At 46.9% G+C, this 19,460-nt stretch overlaps 1 protein-coding gene and 1 long non-coding RNA gene across 4 annotated transcripts in view; one reads left to right on the forward strand and one right to left on the reverse strand.

Annotated features, from left to right (window-relative positions):
* Positions 1–19,068, forward strand: part of LOC309515104 — a 98,550-nt gene extending 79,482 nt beyond the window's left edge. Inside the window, exons 4-5 of one of the 2 annotated variants that reach the window (XR_014212272.1) lie at positions 16,943–17,904; positions 17,939–18,110. This is a non-coding gene — a long non-coding RNA (uncharacterized lncRNA). Of the gene's footprint in view, positions 1–16,942; positions 17,905–17,938; positions 18,111–18,743 lie in introns of those variants that run through there. The other variant, XR_014212271.1, reaches the window with a different exon arrangement.
* Positions 1–19,460, reverse strand: part of HTR5A (5-hydroxytryptamine receptor 5A) — a 292,809-nt gene that overhangs the window by 150,515 nt on the left and 122,834 nt on the right. The gene's annotated exons all lie outside the window — the stretch shown is intronic.

The raw sequence follows: 19,460 nt of genomic DNA on the forward strand, positions 1-19,460 counted from the left end.
GTCATCCTGAGGGGGAAGTAAATGAGAAGCATACAGCCAGGCAATGGAACCTCGACCTGCTATCACTCAGCAGCTCCCCTGAAACAGCATGGCTGCTGTTAGTATTTCTTCCCTATCTGCCCTTAGACAAATAGGAATAAAAAGTGGGAATAAAAAGTGTGCAGTGCGGCAACACATCACAAAATAGGAGTGTAATAGAACAAAAGGTGATGGGAACAATGGCCTAATAGGGTTGGGGATATACTATCCTAGAGCAATGCTTAGGTGTCTGAGGGTAAAGATCTAGAAACAGCTCCAGTGTAAATGTATATTACTTACTTTTGAGGCAATCTACTTCAGAGATTCCTGTAGAGCAATGGTTTCCAATTAGTACTGCAGACCCCCTGTTTTTCAAAAGCTAAGTCATGGACCCCTTTTTGAAAAAAATGATTATCCCTATGGTAGCTTTTGTTGTGAATTGTGCCTGGGACCCCCGGGGGGGGGTCCACGGACCACCAATTGGGAACCATTGCTGTAGAGCAAATAGCAGCTAGAAAGCAAATAAATGAAATAAATAGCCATGTACATGTGCATTGGTAACCTCAAGGCTTGATTACAATAACATTCTTTATGTGGGGCTGCCCTTGTATCTGGTGAGGAAACTGCAGTGCAGAATGCAGCAGCCAGACTGCTCATAGGAGGGAGGGAGAGAGCGCTGCACTGGTTGCCAATTTGCTACCAGGCCAGGTTCAAGGTATTTGGGACAATTCACAAAGCCCTAACCACTTGAGCCTAAAGTACCTTAAGGACCCTCTTGTTTCCTGTTGCCCCACCTCAAACACTGAGATCCGATGGGACACTTCTGGTGGTTCTCCACACCCCTGAGGTTCAGCTGGCCTTCACTAAGCACTGAGGCTTTAGCGTGGCAGGCCCTGCCCTCCCAGTAGAGGTTCAGCAGGCACAATCAGTCTCTTCTATCAGATGTCTTTTGAAAACTATATTGTTTAGGCAGGCCTTTGCAATACGAATTTTCTCTTTTTAACCAATCAGTATTTACTAATTTTTATGGATGCCTTTTGCCGATTTCACTATTATATGTGAATATACAGTATTTTTATGAAAATATGGATTATAAACAAGTAAATAAGTAATTTTAAAAAAGAAACAAACACTTGTGTGAAAATGGAAACATAACAAGCACGAGCATAAGCATTTGAGGCAATATTTTAAGCTGGCTTATGAACATTTAAATAATAAATTGCAGCACACCTGAGTGCTGCTGCCATCAGGTGCAGAGTATTGGGAGATGGAGGCAGAAAACCCCACACGTGCCTCTTTCCCTTAAAGCTGCAGCCACAATTTGTTGCCCTTTCGTGACACCCAGCACAGGCTGCCAGAGGAAGAGGCTCCCCGGCGGGCTCGCTTGGCGCTCAGGCCGCCGGCTGAGGTGGGAAGAAAGGGGGTTGCGTTGGCGCCATTTTCCTCCCCCTTCGCTGGCCTTAATGAGGCCAATTATTACTTCAAGTGAGGGACCTGGGGGGAGAGAGAGAGACCTGGAACTAGTAGTGTTTCTAGCTGTGGGGCAGCCTTGGCTAGGGAGGGAGCAGGGAAGGAGCCAGGTAGCCTCTTCGTCCACACTCGCGCCCAGGGCGAGGAGGGGCCGCAGTTCCCCGCTCAAGTCGAAGCGAAGAGGAGAAGGAGAAGGAGGAGGAGACGGGGTCGCCCTTAAGGCAGTAAGGGGGGAAGCAGGCCTGTCCCTGGTCGGTCGCCGTCGCCTCCTTCCCTCTGCCTGGCCCGCTCTTTTTACGTTTGCGGGCGGGGCGGGGCATGGAAGTTGCCTTTTGTCTGGCCGGGGTCAGACGGAGCTGTTTTGTTCGATAAAGCTTTAACGCTTCGTGAACACGCAGAAAAGGCCGAGCCCAGCTCCACTCTGGCCATCGCCATTGTTGGGCGGCTTTTGAAACAAGGCAACCCTCCCTTCCCAAAGAAAAACCACCACCCAACCACCGGCTGGTTCGATCCCTGCGAAACCTCCAAGTTCATACCTCGCCCAGCTTACTGTTAAGTTAACCAATAAATGCCATGCGAGAGAAAATGCACACCATAGGAGCCAACTCCTAGGGGTCGAGATCCGTTCGCCGCCTTCCCTCCCCCGCCCCAATAAAAGATTTGAGGGCTCCCCCCCAAAAAAATTGGTGGGCATTGCCATTCAAAGGGTGTGTGTGTGCACTGCGTCATGTGATCGATTATGCGGGACGAGGCTCACCTGCCCCCCCGCAATATTTTATTCAACTTGGCACCCCTGGACAGGTGGAAGTGGAGACGTTCAGGGTGTGTGTGTTAGGGGTGTGTGGAGAGAGGAAAGCAGTGCCCTCTTCCTGGGGGAAAGACAGAAGGTGGCCCATTTCAGCAGCACTGTGGGCTTCATTGTCTGCAAAAATGCGCCTGGCTCGTAATGCTCCAGTTGGCAGGGAAGCCGGGCGGGGGCGGCGGGAGGAGAGATGTATCTCCTGCAAGACGCTCTTCCGAATGGTTTATTTAAACAACCCAGAAGGAGAGGAGTACGGGTGGGAAAGCGGGGTTTCCTCCAGCCAGGCTCCTTATGAGCTGGTGTGAAGGATATTTCCCTGTTTGGCTTCTGCAACGGGCGACCGCCAAACCAAATAAGTCAAGGGGGGGAAGAGGAGGCAGGGAATTGAATGTGGTCTGCGTACGTGTGTGTTTTTGTCTGCAGCGAAGTTTCCCTTGAGTGGTTTCATTTGGATTCTGTCTAGCCTCGCAGGCTCCATAATTCTTAAGACCTCCAAGCCTGCACCACCACTGCCCCAAGGAAGAGACCCTTCCCCAGCTTTCTTGAGCTATGCCGACTGAAAAGGGAGAGAGGGAGAGAGAGGGAAGGAAGGAAGGAGAGAAAGCTTAAAGCAATATGTGTATCCTGTAAAACGTCCATTCAGAAGTATGTCATTAGAATGCACGGAGATCATAGGTTAAATATTTCGACAAGGTAAGTAGGATAAATGGCCAGGGATATGATCTGGTATATTTGAATATCATTCTTATTTAATGTGTTATATAGCTGCAGACAGGAAAGTGCCTAGCGTTGCTTCCGTCTGAACATGCTTGTGGGTGCCTAGGACAGCGTTTCTCTGTGCCCAAGGAAAATATTTTTATTTCATTTTTATTTATTTTGGCGGGGGGGGGGAATAGGGAGCGAGAGCGGAAAATCCTTTGCAAATAGAAAAGAAGACCTTTGCAACCAGAGCATGTTTTTAAAAACGCTGTCTGCAGAGAGAAGCCCTGGGGATTGGCTCGTTGGGCCTTTGTTGATGCCTCTTTGCCCCCTGGCGGCCGTTCGCCGTTAGGGCAAGAGGAGGCCTTCAGTTAAGAATTCCAGTAACCCTGCAAAGTGGGATCCGCACCGCACTTGTCGTCATTGTTTTGGCTGCTTGCAGTTTAACTCCCAGCTGGAAATTTAGAAGGCAGACCGATGAAATCTAATGGTCGCGGGCGGGCGAGATAGGTGGAAGGCGTAGCTCTCCTTGAATATCCTACCTCTCTCTCTCAGATGAAAAAGCGGATGCTTTCCTTCAGAACTTCGTGTCTTTAAACAATTTCCCCCCTGTAATAATCATATTTGTTTCTGTTTGAATTTACGTACTAAATAAACGGTATGTGGGACTAAACAATATTTCGAACGTTTCACGCCGCATAATTCTGGAAAAAGAAAGAAATGTCTAACTTAAACTGCATCCAAATAAAGTGATGTTGGCTGTAGTCACCTGGAAGTAAGTCCCACTGAATTCAGTGGGACTTACTTCTGAGTAGGCCTGTATAGGAAAGCGCGGCGAAGCTGCAATTCTACTCACACTTCCTAGGAAGTAAGTCACGAAGAATTTAGTGAGACTTCCTTCTGAGTAGACATCCTTAGGGCAGCCCCACCTTTGCTTCCGATTAAGTTTATCTGTAAGAAATGGGACTTCCGATGCATTTTGGGCCTCGACTGCAAGCGGGTTTGTTTGGAAGTTGTTTCTTCATTTTATGCAAGAAATTTCGATGCTGCCTGCCGACATAAACAACCCCAGGGCGGTTTACACATACCCGTTGCAACCACTGCGTCTTACTTCCAAGTAATGGTTTAGAATGCGGCGAAAAAAAATGGAAAATTTATGTTTGCAGGAGGGTAAATGTATTTGAAAGTACAAAAGTGGCCCTGACAAAGACACGTTTGCTTGCTGTTTCAGAAAGGTTTTATACTGGTGTTTTTATTTTCCATAGCGAACATTGTGATGATATATGGGATAATAAATGTGCGAATCAAACCAAGTGGCCTTTAATATATGCCGGGTGTCATTCAACAGAGTCAACCCCAGAGAAGACCCATTGAAATCTGTGTCAATTTAAATCGGTGGGTCTACTCTGAGAATGGGTTTGTCGGATACCACCCAGTGAGTTCAATTTTCAGCTGCGACCCCAATCCACATAGTCAACATGATTCCAGCCCAATCCTATTAACACGCTTCCTCGGAAGTAAGGTCTGCTTAATTCCTCCAGACATGCCTTGAGCTAACGAGTAGGATCGGGATACAAACCAATTTACGTGGGGTGCAAACGGCATAGGCAGACCACGGGCCCAGCCCCACCGCCTGGGAATGATTCTCCCTAGCCAGCTCAGGGGAGGCCAACTCAGGTCAAAGTTATCATCCGCACATGGAGAGTGGAGCGAGCTGATGCAAATTCGCATCCGGTTTAAAGGGCTTTAAGGAGTCGGAGGAAAGAAAAGAGAGATATAGGTGTCCCCTTGCCATCCTGAACCCACTTCCCCGCGGAACTTGCAGCCAACTTGCTGCGGCGTGGACAGCAAGGAGATCAGGCTATGCCGGGGCTTCCTAGGCTCGGGGATCTAACCGAGGCACTTTATGTAGATCACTCGGCGTCTCTCTCCATCTCCCCCTCCCCTTTATTAACTCTTGCTGCCATGGGCTTGCGCCATTTCGGAGTGCCTCCCTTCGCACACCGACCGACCTGTGTACCTGCTCACGTACTTACCTTCTTGGGGCCTGTAGCAAAGGAGAGCGACGCAGTTCTCCTTCGTTGCGCCGGACAACACCCTCCAGCAACTCGGGCTAGGGGGCTCCCCCCTCCGGCTGCTTTCCTTGCTGGAGACGCTTGACTGCTGGGGGCAACATTTGGCAAAAGTCAGGGCTGCGCGCAAGCTCTCAGATAGCGCAAGCCAACCGCCGCCCCCTTCATCTTTCCCCACCGACCCCAATGGATGGTCCCCAGCCCCCTCCCCACCTGCCGCAGGTGCGCGCATCTCCCCCGTCCTCCCTGAGCAGCGCCGTCATCCTCGCCCGGCTTGCTGGCTCCAAGTTCAATACTATGGGTGACATTTTAATTTTCTCTCTCCTGCCAAGCCGGGGAGCTTTGCGCGTCGCAGGGACAAAGCTGGCCAGGGTCACGGCGCCGCGGCCTGCTCTGTCAGCCTGTTCCGAGGCCTCGGATTGACGGACGTCTTTATCTGACACCGCCCCCCCCCCCAACAGCTCCAGCTCCTCTCCCCGCCAGGCCGAGGATGACACGGGGGTCGATCGGACGAGCCCCGGATTTGGGGGCAGTTGGAGACGACGTGAGATGGATCAATTTTTCTCTATCTATGAACCCACCAGTCCACATTCTCTCCTCTCCTGCAGACAGCTGGCTTCCTCATTCCCATCCCTCTTTGGCCTTCACTGCCCTCCTGGGCCACAAATTTAGGCGCATTTCCTGACCACGTTGCCGCCTGCACGCGCGGATCTGGTTAGGTGGAGGAGACTTAAGTGTGGGCGAGGCCACTCCGGGCCACAGGTGATCCAAGTCCAGTATTTCAGAATGCCACGGCCCCCACTTCCAAGCATTTCCCCATTCACTTCGAATTCCCCTCGCCAATACTTCCCAACTTCTGTATAGTTCCAATAATTGATTTTTTATTCAAGACAGTCTGCAACTTTGTACCAACTTACCTGGGAGTAAGCAACTGAACTCCCATAGAGTCCCATAGACTTGCTTCTGAGCATACATATTTTGATTTATCCCTCTGCTTTATTATCAGTGCGGCAATGACACACAGAGGCACCCTAGATAGGTTTACTCGGAAGTAACCACCGTGCTCAGCAGCAGCCTTGATTTTGGAGGAAGAGGAGGGACTATCAGCCAATCATGGGGAAGGAATATGGTACTACATGCTGGGGGGGGGCTGGGCATAGTCAAGGGAGGGGCAGCTGCCCCAGTGTAAATCAATACAAAATACTTAATTAACTGAGGTTCTGCCCACCCACATAAAGCCTGCCCCCCAACATAAATCCTGGCTACGTTCATGTTGGGGGGGGGGTAGAGAAAATAATGCCCATTTCCTCCTATCGTTCCCGATATAAGTAAACCGATTTCATTCCTCTGCTCAGCTGAATGAAGAATCTCTGGCTTTGTTTCAGACAAAAAATTAATCTGCTTTTATGCTTCCTTTTGCTGTTTGTATTCACAAATACGAACGATGTACATGTTAGTAAAGCAGGAAAGCTGAATAAAAATAACAATTGACCTGATAGCTAGGGTGTGTCTTAGGAAATTTGGATAGTTAGGAACTTTGGAGTTTCCTATGGACTCCCAGGGAACGCCTAACCTTCCCTTTTTAAAAAGAAGGGGGACTTAAAAGTGTTTGGCTTTCACTAGATTTGGTTCTTTATTTTTATTTTTTCTTCATTGTTTGTCTGCAGAGGAGTGGAACTTGGCAAAATTATGATGCAAAGTATGCATCCGGACAGTTAATCGTCCCTTTAAACAGCTGGATTCAGCTTCAATCGGTTCATTGGAAATAAATCGGTTTCTTTGGTCACATTTAACCGTGTTATGACACGAGACGACAAAAAGAGGCTGGAGATGTACAACGTAGTCATTTGTGAGAAGATAAAATCTAAGACCTTCGCTTTGAGAAGGACTCCTCTTGAGTCCATTATTTTGTGAAAATGGTGAACCAAACCGCTCTTTTGCTTTCTGAACAGCACTGGAGAGGGAGAGAAAGAGAGAGACGAGGATAACGACCCGATACTTTCACTGAGCAAAATAAAATCGATGCCGCTCCTTGGGAAAGGGCCGCCATAAAGTTGGGGAAGGTCTAGAAGCGAATGGGGGTCACCCGGTCCGAGCAGAGGCGCCGGGCCTTGAGCAGCAGGCGGGTTCTGTCGATACTACTGAACTGCGGCTGGGGTCGATACAGTAGGTTTGCCTTGGCAGGGCGAAGAACTTATCAATAGGGATTACGATCAAGTGTGTGGCGAGGTAATAAGGACGACTCTGTTGGAGCGCGGGCTATCAAACGGCAACCCTTACTCCAACTCCCCCCCCCCCGCCCCGCGATGGGGTGTGCACATCCAGAGACCTATGAATATTGGATGTCTGCTACATTCAGCCCGGCTGCTCTTACTTGCAGGACTCTTGTTGGTGCAGAATTTTTCATCAACCGGCTGATGACATTTCATTTCTTGCTGCCCCTTATGGGGAAGGCCGCGCGCGGAAACCCACACAATTCAGCGACCCAAGGGGCAAAATAGTGGATCTCGAAGTTTATTTTTTTTTTAATTGCCCATTTTTATATTTATTTTTAAAAGAACTGGTTCCACCAAATACTCTGTTTCTTCCATCATGGAAGTGTCTGAACCTTTCACATTGAAGAAGAAGAAGAAGAAGAGTTTGGATTTGATATCCCGCCTTTCACTCCCCTTCAGGAGTCTCAAAGCGGCTAACAATCTCCTTTCCCTTCCTCCCCCACAACAAGCACTCTGTGAGGTGAGTGGGGCTGAGAGACTTCAAAGAAGTGTGACTGGCCCAAGGTCACCCAGCAGCTGTATGTGGAGGAGCGGAGACGCGAACCCGGTTACCCAGATTACGTGACTACCGCTCTTAACCACTACACCACACTGGCTCTCTTTGCCACACTAGCTTGCCCTTGCGCGCGAGGGAGGGGGATTGAGCGCATCTAGGAGGAATCCCTTTTGAAACCGCATCCAAGCCACTTCCCCTGGGTAGTCTAAAAGGGGCCGGGGAAGTCGCTCATTGAATATGCACTGTAAAAGTTTAACCGTGGTTGCAGCCGTGGGTTCAAAATTGCAAAGTTAAATATTTGTTTTTAATTTTCTGGCTCAGAAATTTTAACTACCAGTCAGGGTTCCTCCTGCGGCTGCTCTAATGGGCTTGCATAAATAGTTTTGTTATTACCACTTGTCTGCTAAAACAACATTGGCTTCGCATCCTGACACATCGTATTTAAAATCCTGGCAGCCGGGAGAAATCTCTCATCTCGGATGTGCGTGTGTGTCGCGGGGTGGGGGGAAGAATGGAAATGAACTTGCTTCCGCATTGAGGGCGGAGGAGGGGGAGAAAGCTAGGTTGATAAATTTATATAGCCAGTCCGAAAAATTAACAAAACACACCGCTTCTATTAGTTTTTAATTAGGGTTTGTGATTTTCGACATGTTTAAAGGACAAGACTGTGTGCTTATGGAGAAATATTTCAGCAGGAAATTTATTTGATTAAATATATCTGCTGTGGGGTGAGATCCTGACCAATTGAAATGGAAATAGGCAGGGGCGACTTTCACTACATTCAGTGGGGCTCGGATTACACCGAATAAAGGCAGTCTTTTTAAACAACGTCCCATTTTAGAGCGGTTGCCGAACGCCTAAATTCACTATTAGAAATCGCCAAAAAGGCACTCTCATTCCACCGGCGTTTTAGGCGAACTCTTCTAACTGTCCCTCCTGGGCAAATATGGGCTCTATCCTTAAGACATTACTTAAACGCTTTGTTTGAATTTCGGAACGAATCTGGTGTGCACAAGAGGCATGGGAAATGTGAGGTTTGGGCTTTGGCATTGTGTTGCCATTAGAGATGCAAAAGCAACGCTTGTGGACAGGTTCTCAACTCAGGGGACACATCCTCCTCCAGGGCGTGGGCGCCCTTCGGACAAAAAGGGGAGCTGCTCACGAGTAATTCCGGTTGAATTGTGCCCCTGGCCAGTGGCAAAAATCTCCCTCCGATAGGAATGGGCCGCGGCTGCACACTTGATTTGCTTATTAAACTTAGCTACAATATATATATACATATTGTACAGTAGTAGAAGTTTCCACTGGGAAGCAACCAACTTCTCTCCAAATCACCCCTTCCAAGGCTTGCGCTTCGTTGAACTAAAGTAATTTACAGTTGACTGGCCCTGCTTCGGATGGCGCTGTTAGCATTTTCCAGAGGCCCCGGGCTTTGGGGCGGAATCTGGCACCCACCAACTGTATGTCTGTATACCTCAAGCCCAGTTGAAAAGCTAAGAAAAGAGGGGTTCCCCTCTGCTGATAGTTGCGCAGCAGATCTGAATCTCCGGGAGCAACCATGAGTTGCAACAGGGTTTCTAAGGAGGAAAAGTGGTGCCTTCATTTCGACTAGGATATTGGGCACATACGGAGAGCGAGAGTTAAATGGTTAAAATGCCCTGCCCTGGTCAGTTCCGTTTGCACGCACGGGCTGGGGTGTCCAGTCTTCCCCTTCTTTTCTGCAGGGCAAGACGCTGCCATACTGTCGATTCTTTTCGAAGCCGGAAAACCATTTGCTTTAAGACTTGGTTATGACTTGCTTAGGACTCTGTTGTCTTTCTGCTCCGCCCGGTTTGATCATCCGATTCTACCGGCCTTTTACAAAAGCTGGCGGCTGTCATCAAATGCTGGGGGCCCCTCACCCGGATTCCGGCAAGCAGAGCAAGGGACCCCCTTGCTTTGGCCAACTATGCTGGGCAAGCTGTCGGACTGCGCGTTCTTCTTCGCGCACAACCATGATGGAGATGAGCACTTGTTTTAAGACGCTTTTAAAATACAGTCACAACCACTGGAGCCAGATGCCCAAGACATGCCAGGCAGCTGCGGTTCCTGCAGCTCTACGCGCCAACAGCGCCACTTTCCTCGCTAGCTATGGCAGCTTCTCGCAGAGGCCAAGATCCAGGACCCGGTTAAACCCAAGTGTCTCGTTTCCAAGGCGCGTGTGACACACCAGTGGCATTCCCGAAAGCAGTGGAGAAAGGGGCTAAGAAGCGATTGTTTTGGGGAGAAAGCTGGCTGCCCAAATCAGTACTGCTTCTGCACCTGGTCGGGCTATTGGATCGGACAACGGGAGAGGAGGGACGGACCTGCCCAGTGGTTAAGGGTTTCGGTTTCAGTTCAGCAACTTTCTAGTCCTCGACGTTCAACCTACGTTCACACCCATAAGTCATGAGAGGGATTTTTTTCTTACCCTTCCAGGAGTAACAAATTAGACGACCCTGACTCCCGCAATGCTGTAATCCGAGGCTTGTTTGCTACTCAGCCGTCAGTTCTGATCTTAGTAAAATCCCTGTTCTTATAATATACAAAAGGGGAAGTGAAAAGGGCCCTTTTTGGGGATTGGGGGGTATTATCCCAAGCAACCCAGTGACCTAAGCCTCTGCCCCCCTCCTCTTTCTGTGTCTCTCCCCGCCCCAGCTCCGTATCCTTTCCTAGGTCAGTGTGCAAAACGAACTATTAGGGGAAGCTATTGATCGCCCATCGCGAGGGCTCCCCTTCCCTATTCAGCCGGCCCGGCGTAATGAATTCGTCCATTTGAAAACATTACAAGGAATATTGGAGATTGACTGGGAGAGGAAGTGACACTTGACCCCTTTCGGATCCAGCCGCACCCGGCAGCAGAGGAGAGGGGAAAGAGCGCTTTCAAAATACGAGTCTACCCTGCTGGGAGGCAGCAAGCGCGCCGCCGATCTCTCCTCTTCCCTCGCTCCCTCGCCGCCGCCTTTCAGTCAGAGCTAGTGAGTCGGCAAAGCTCAGCAGTCCTGGGTCCGGAAAGGCTGCTGCAACAATGCGCGGCCCAACAACAGCCAAACCGCAGAGAGATTGTGTGGTGGCGGCTGGGTGGAAGCACTTCCCGCTCCCACTCACCAGGATCGTGGCCAGTTGTGGATGGGGCGCCGCTCTTGGCGCAAAAGATGCACGGCCAGGCATTCAGAGAGCAAGAAACCCAGAAGCCTGCGGAGCAAAGGATGGCTTCCCTGAGTCACCCCAGGCAGCGGGTTGCCAAGGCGCATCACTGCCCGCAGAAAGGAGGCGGCAACTCGGCTCCTGCCTCTTTGCTGCAGGGAGGAGCGGGTCTTCCACTGGGGTGCCTGCCTGGCTGAAGGCAGAAGCCCGTGCCCTGCCTTGCTCGCGTGATGCCCTCACATCCTGCCAGTTCCTCGCTCAGACAAGAGGGTCTTGCTCTCGCTCCCGCCCATTACTCAGGTCGGAGTAGGGCTGAGCAGTTAGGCAGCAATCCTATACACCTAACCTGAGAATAAGCCCTATCGAACTCCATGGGGTCTGCAGAGGATTGCAGTGTTGGTGGATTTAGTTTGCACCGCTCGTGGAACCCTCTGCAAACCGTGCATTGTATTTATGTGTATTGAAAACATGTCCAAGATATGGCGGGGTGGGCTGGGCAATTTGGAGTGGCGCTCACTGGATTGCTTTCTAAAAATAAGAAAACCGCACCCCAAAATACTTCAGGGAGCAAAGGACCCGGCCTGTGCTCCAGTCTGCGAGGCTTGCCAGGGTTCTGGCATCCCTTAACAGAGGAGATTTGTTGGGACCCAGTTTCACCCCAGATTTTGCGTCTTGGCCAGGTCTTGAGCTTGCAGCGGTTAACTACGGCAGGAGAGGGAGGCGTGCAGCCACATTGCCCACACCCCAGCCTTCGCCAATCTGGGGCCTTTTAGCCGTTAGTGGACTACAAGTCCCATCGGTCCCTGCTGGGCCTGGCTGTGGCTGGTGGGAGTTGCGCGCGCATGGACATCAACAGGCGTCGGAACTCTATCTCTTCCTTCCAAGGAGATTTTGGTCCTCTGAACGCATCCAGCCGGGTTATCTGTGGCAGTACCCCTCTCCTTTTTGCCAGTCTAAAGGTCAAACTGTACGCTTGATTTTCTCGGCTGGATTTCAGATCCCTTTCCCCAGTTAAACAATTCGGAGAGGTGCACGCTCGTTCCGTAGAGGGCTCGGATCCGGCGAGTTAAAGCGAGGTTCAGCCGTCCAATTTTGTACAGTCAGGAGGACGCAGGTTGAATTTGTTAAAAGAACATCCCCCCGGTGCTGGTTTTCTTTAAAAAGTAAACAAACACTCGTTTTGGCTAACATTGAATTATCCACTCAGTCTCCTACCCCCCAAAGTTATTCTGACTGAACTAATCGACATGACACCTCGTTTCGCAAAAATCCAATTAATTAGAAAGAAAAGCAGAACGTTCTCGCCTCTCTTAAGCTCTTCCCCAACCTGCAAGAGTGGCGTCAAAAGAGTATTTCTTGCTGTTGGCCAGTAATTTCAGCCCCTCTTTATCCAGGAGACACCTATTTACTTCCAAGTCCTATTCAAGGTGCTCGGCCCTATCTTTAAATGCCAAAGAATATCTTTCAGAGCCACATAGTATCCTTGACAGGGGTGGAAAACCAGTGGTCCTACAGATGTTGCTGGAGCGCACAATCTCTGAAGGTGGTCCATGCTCACAGCTGGGGCTGATGAGATTTGCAATCCAGCCATACCTGGAGGAGAATCATGGGCTCCCACCCTTGTCAAAATCTCTGAGGCCCTTTTCTAAGTTCCTTCCTTTTTGGAGACACTTTACACAGTAACAAAGGAAAGGGTCTTTTCTGTGGTGGCACCTTGACTTTGGAATGCCTTCCCAAGAGAGTTAACAAGTGGTGTTGCCATAACAATATTTTCAGCTTTTCATTTGCCCAGGCAGTTAAAATGGCTATGTTAATTGTCATTGACGCTTCTCATATTGCTAATTGATTGTGAACATTGATGATGATGGTTTTGGATTTGTATATATGGCATGAGCAGGTTTATCCATGCCCCTTGTATACTGCCCTAGGGTCTGTTTAGATGAAGGCTGGTCTAGAAATATTTTAAATAACTTAATAATAAAATAAGAAAGTTGTTTGGTTGCTCACCGGAACACCACACCCCTGCCCAGTTCAGCTAAATATTTCGCTATGTGAATCAGCCTGTTTCTGTGACCTGAGTTATCCGACCAGGTACCACTGGAACTTTTGAGTGCACAAGAGGAGTTAAGGTCATATTTTCTTTTTAAAATATATATTTTAATTAAATTTTACATAACAAAATTCAATTTAAACATATCAATCACCTTTACATTTAGGATTCTTAGAATCCCTTGACGTCCCCCTGCCCTTCTCTGGTTTCCATTGTCCATCTCTTTTTATTCAACTTATCCTCCCCCCGCCCAAACTTATTGTATCTATTATTAACTTTTCCAGTATATTTTGTCTTTTACAAGTATTACTCTAATCCTGCCAAAGTTTTTAACTGTTTACAATGCTCTCTTGAATAGACTATAAATTTCCCCCCATTCTTTCCTAAACTTCTTCTCGTCCTAGTCTCTGATTCGCCTGGTCAATTTCGCCATTTCGGCATAGTCCATCATCTTAATCAGCCATTCTTCTCTGGTTGGAAATTTGTCTTCTTTCCATCTCTGGGCCAGTAGTATTCTTGCTGCTGTCATCGCATACATAGTCTTTTCTGCTCTTTCGGAATCCCTGTACCTATAATACCTAACAAAAAAGCCTCTGGTTTTTCCACAAATGTTATTTTAAACATTTTTTCCAACTCATTATATATCATTTCCCAGACTGCTTTTGCTACCTTGCACGTCCACCACATGTGATGGAAAGTGCCTTCTTTTTCTTTACATATCCAACATACGTTAGAAGCAGTTCTATACATCTTTGCTAGTTTTACCGGTGTTAAGTACCATCTATACATTATTTTCATATAATTTTATTTCAATGAGCAGCATGCCATCCAAATCTATTGTCATGACCTTCAAGGTCTAAAATACCTGTGCTTTTCAAAGTTATCCATTCCTTTAGCCAGCAGAGACAGGACACCTCATAATACAATTTAAAATCTGACAAAGAAAAGTCCCCTCTTTCTTTATCATCTGTTAATAATTTATATTTAATCCTTGGTTTCTTCCCTTGCCAGATGAATTTAGTTTTATCTTTTTGCCATTGCTTGAAGTGTCCCTCCCCACTGGCCACAGGTATTGTCTGAAACAAAAACAACATTCTTGGCAATACATTCATCTTTATAACAAAAACCTTTTAATTTTCCATTCAATTTCTTTGTTCACTAACATTGAAAACTGTGCCTGTAACATTTTTATGTTATGTTTTATTGTGTCCTTTCCAGGTTTCTTAATCAACTCTTTTTCATTTTTTATCAGCTCCTCTATAATTTCTCCCCACCCCTTCTCAAATTCTTTTTTGGTATGCACTTTGCTGAATAAAAAAAGCCTCTCATTACTGCTTTGCTTGTATCCCATACAATATTTCGTTCTGTCCCTTTATGCAAATTCAATTCAAATCCTTCAGGATTTCCCCCACTTTTTGCATAGTTACATGGTTGTCTAGAAGACTTTCATTTAGCCTCCACCTGAATGTGGAGTTTTCTTCTCCTTTTAACTTTGGTAACACTGGGTTGTGATCTGATAAGGTATTTGGTTGTATTTTGGTTCTTTTTCTCAATGTTAACTCATTTGATAGCCATATCAAGTCAATCTTCTGGCAAACTGATTTGGCTTTGATTAATGGGTATATTCTCTTTCAAATGGGTATCTAAATCACCAAACATCAGTCAATTTTAAATTCTCCACCAAATTGAAAAAAGTCAGAGGTAGTCTTCCTTCTTTTGAATCCATTTTTCTTATTGTCCTATCCATTTCTAATGAGACTACCCCGTTTAAGTCACCCTTTAAAATTATTTTTTGATCCATGAAATCAAACAATTTTTCTTCCAATTCTTTATAAAATTCCAATAGTTTATCATTTAATGTGTAGATTCCAATTATCAATCCCCCCCCCACTTTGTAATGTTATCTCATTAGCAATCATTCTTTCATTCTCATCTTTAAATAGCTCTTTGGGGTTGTATTTGTCTTTTACATAAATTACCACACCTCCTTTTTAGAATATTAAACATCATTTCATATCAACAGTCAAATAATGCAAACTATCAACTGCCAGGTATCAGATAGTGAAATCAAACATCATAACCAATATTGTGAAAACATTCAAAGAACATTCAAGCACCTGGAATTTTTTTGGTATCAACCTTTATAAAGGATAAAGCAGGGTATAAATTCATTTCAGCTCCATGAACCCCATTCAAAAGTCTATGAGAGATGCTCAGAGGCAATTGTAAGGGCCTTTTGGGGAAATGATCACATTTAAATGAACTTCTCCCCTTTCACATTTAGCTGTTCCTTAAAGAAGGAAGGTGATCTGGAAAATCCCCATCGTGGCCTTCTTAGGAAGGAACCCACCACTGACCACCTGGGGAAATCTTCTGGAGCGGAACTCATATTACCTTAACTTAGGGGGGGGGGAGAGATGTTTGGAAGCTGTAGGGAAGCAGCAGTAGCAGCACCCCCTCCTCTTCCCAGAGCTGAAATGTTCATTTCCAGGCTGATTAATTAGAATGATGTTGTGCCCCACCCTCCCATCATTATTAGCTACACTGGCTTCTGATTAATTAGGCACTGGAATTTGGAGTCATATATTCGTTAGCAGATTGCCTGATTTTGTTTTTCTAAAAATATCCATGGGGGACCTTTTCCTGAGGAGCTTCATGGAAATTTTCTAACACACACCTCCTTCCCAGCTTGTTTTTTCTTCCTCTTTTGGCAAACAGCTTCCCCCAACCAGCAAGGAACCATCCTAATGACTGGAGAAAGGCAACCAGTGCCTTTTGTGCTCTTGAGGCCCTCAAAGTCATTTTTGTCATGTGGTTGCGGAGAAAAGAGCCCAGACATGCAGCACGAATCATTATTCTTGGTAAGATCTTGACCTCCTTACAGTCAAGGAGGACTGCTCTCTTTAGGGCTATAGCCATGACCAGTACCCAGAACCATCCAAATGCCACATACCAGGGGTGGAGAAACCTTAGCAGATCAAGGGCCAGGTTCCTAACTCGCAGGGAAGTCTACTTAAGGAGGGGGTGCACAACTGCCTCCTTCAAGGGAGATTGTACTGCTCCCTTCTCAACTGAAGCATCCCCCTGGATCCATCTAGTCAACCCAAGTTTGTCATTCCCCTTCTCTGGGAATGATGAGAGTAGGCATACAATAGCATAGCTTCCCTACCACTGGCCTACCCAGTGGTACAAAGTCAAGAAATAAAGCCAAAAAACAACAGCTGGAGAGTATCTGTTAACCATTTCCATGGTTCCCTTCATCCCATCTTAAATAACAATGGGGGGCCGTATCACAATTCCTACTTCTGTTCTTTGAAGCCATTGACAAGAAGCTGATAGGCCTATAATTACTGTATTTTTCGCTCTATAAGATGCACCAGACCATAAGATGCACCTAGTTTTGGGAGGAGGAAAACAATAAAAAAATATTCTGAATCTCAGAAGCCAGAACATCAAGAGGGATCACTGTGCAGCGAAAGCAGCGATCCCTCTTGCTGTTCTGGCTTCTGGGATAGCTGCGCAGCCTGCATTCGCTCCATAAGATGCACACACATTTCCCCCTTACTTTTTAGGAGGGAAAAGTGAGTCTTATAGAGCAAAAAATACGGTAAGTTTGGTTAGTAGCTCTGGGACACCCTTCGGATGTGTTTGGGAATATTGTCTGAATTCCTATGTGTGCTTGGTGGCATTTATATTTCCATAATTTGCCAGAAAGCTGAAACCACCACAGGATAGCAGGGTGTTTGCCAGGTGCTAAAAGTGACACCAGAAACCAGGTTGATGCCCTTGGTGGCACAGGCCCATTTCCCTCTAGGATGTTTGGGGTTCGTGTGATGCCTTTGGCGAGGCAGCTCAGGAATAGTGGAGCTTAAACATCTTCCTTCCCCACTCCAGGTGTTCAAGCTGCTTCTCCAACTGACCAGTACAATGAAGCAAGACACATTTCCTCTGGATCCAATAAAGAATTTTGCAGATCAGAGAAAAATATGCAAACATTTTTTTCCAGAGCCCAAAGTGGAAGTAAACTTAATTTTTCATTCAGCTACTGAAGCAATTAATTTTTTCTCCCCTGGTAGTCCCCACCCATTAGCAGTCTCAGTACAGAATAAATCTTTCCCTTTTGTAATCTTTCCCAGATGTTTGCTATTCACTTCTTTCTATTGAAGCTTCTGCTTCCAGAGTGCCTCCGTTAAAATGCATTTAGCCAGCAGATACAACATCTGCCACATTCTTCTTCACCTGTGCCTCCAAGGTAAAGGCCCTTGCTTTCAGGCTTTGAAATAAGCATCTAATTTCCCCCTTTATGGGCTAAACTAATATACCTGTACACAATGACTTGCAATTAATTTCAAAACCAGACTTTTCAGACAGGCCAACAGATTGCTCAGTTAGGGCTGGGCTCAGTTCAGCTGCTGATATACAGCAAAGGTGAAGGGAGACTAATCCAATCCTCACAGTGTTTTCTGCACCACCAGGCCAAAGGGCATTGGGGTCTTCAGCACAGCACAATTGGGCCTCCCTACATTATCCTCACAAGAAGTCTGTGAGGTAGGTTAGGCTTGGAGGCAGTGCCTGGCCCAGGGTCCCCCAGTGTGTTTCATGGCAGAGCAGTGATTTGAACCCAGGTCCTAGTCCAACATTCTAAACACTATGCCACACTGGCTCTGTCACACCACAATACTCACTCTCTCATCTCTATAGCATGGAAGTATTAGGTTATATACAGCTAGGAATCCCCCCTTCATTTCATGTTTTATTGTAAACATTGACATTTCAGTAGTTTGGTGGTCCAGAGAGAGAGAGAGAGAGAGAGAGAGAGAGAGAGAGAGAGAGGAGAAAAGCTATTCATACTTGAGGTTTTCATGAGGAGAAAAGCTATTCATACTTGAGGTTTTCATGATAGTATGTTTTTGTCTGAGCCATTTGGTTGAAAAATAAAGGGATTAGCATTGTGTGCTTTGCAGAAGACAGATTTTGAATGAGTTCTTTGGGCACCAGGTGACAGGAAGCCCTAGGATCCTAATGAACTGCCATTTCCCCTTCTTTACTGCACTTTCTCTGTTTCAAACAGCTATGTGGGAGACAAGAATCCAACAGGTTAAGCATGTTCTAGAATGGCAGTTATGGAGAAAGCTTTACATTGAACAGGAAGCCTAGAAAGATTGAAAAGGACTCTGCATGGTTAACTGTGTTAAAGCAAGCATTCCCTTTATATTTTGGGAATGAAGAACTTCTGCACGGATCAAACTCTCTGTAGATGTTTCAAGCTGACATGGACTCAATTAGTCACCAGAGGGAGCTCTTGCAAGCTGAAGAAACATTAGAATGATCATGACAAAAGGTTTCCCTTCATTTTATCAAGTTAACCCTACAGGCAAATATAAGAAACTGCAGGGCATACCATTTCAGTTGCTCAGTCAGAAGGGGCAACCTGCTATTATGATATCCACGGGCTATTACAATATTCTTCAGAATGGGAATGAGATAACAGCGCTGAGGCCAGAATACATTTTGTTGGGTTGTTCAAGGACAAAGCTCTGTATGTCGGCTAAGGTTTTTAAGTTCATAAACACACCAGTTGTGAACTTCATAAACAACAAATGCTTTTCAGGGTGTAAAAAGTATTTGACAAAACCAAGACGGACGGGCTAGAAAGAATCAGATCCACACCTGCTTAAGGCTGGTTTTTTCTCAGGGACACAATCGTCTAAATATTGCTGGACTACATCTTCAAGCAGCCCCTGGCAGCAGAGCCAATGATCAGAAATTGTAACAGCAGTCCTACAACTGGAAGGCCACGGGTTCCTCCCACTGGAGATTGGTATTGGTTAGGACATCTGGCCTTGGCCTACTGTTTCCTTAAAGCATTCAGTTAGGAAGGCTATAGTCTTTTATATTCCTGGTCTACAGCATCATTTGTTGCCATAGCTAGTGTGTATATGTTCAAACTCAGTTACCTATGTTTGCCTTCTTGTGTCCACTGGCCTCCATCAGCACTTGAATATAAAACTTCTTTCCAACAGCGGTGGAAAGTGAGTTTTCTTCCTAGTTGTTCAAGAAAGCCAAGCCTCCTTAAGTAATGGCAGTATGGTGCTCCTAGCTCAGGGGTCTGCAACCCGCGGCTCCGGAGCCGCATGTGGCTCTTTTACACCTTTGCCGCGGCTCCGGGGCGGATACTAGCGAGGGGAGGAGGCGCATTGTGCACCCCGACACTCCCCACTGTGGCGGGCACTGTACTGGCTGTGACGTCGCATGGGGGCGGTGCGTGCGTTAGTCACGCACCGTCCCGACGTCACCTTCCCGCCCGCTGTCAGATCGCAGCTCCGGAGATATATTTGTTTTAAATGTCGCAATGGTTTTGCGGCTCCCAGGTTTTTTCCTTCGGAAACGGGTCCAAGTGGCTCTTTTTGTC

Source organism: Podarcis vaucheri, assembly GCF_965113315.1.
Source record: "Podarcis vaucheri genome assembly, chromosome: 12".
NCBI classification, from domain to species: Eukaryota; Metazoa; Chordata; class Lepidosauria; order Squamata; family Lacertidae; genus Podarcis; species Podarcis vaucheri.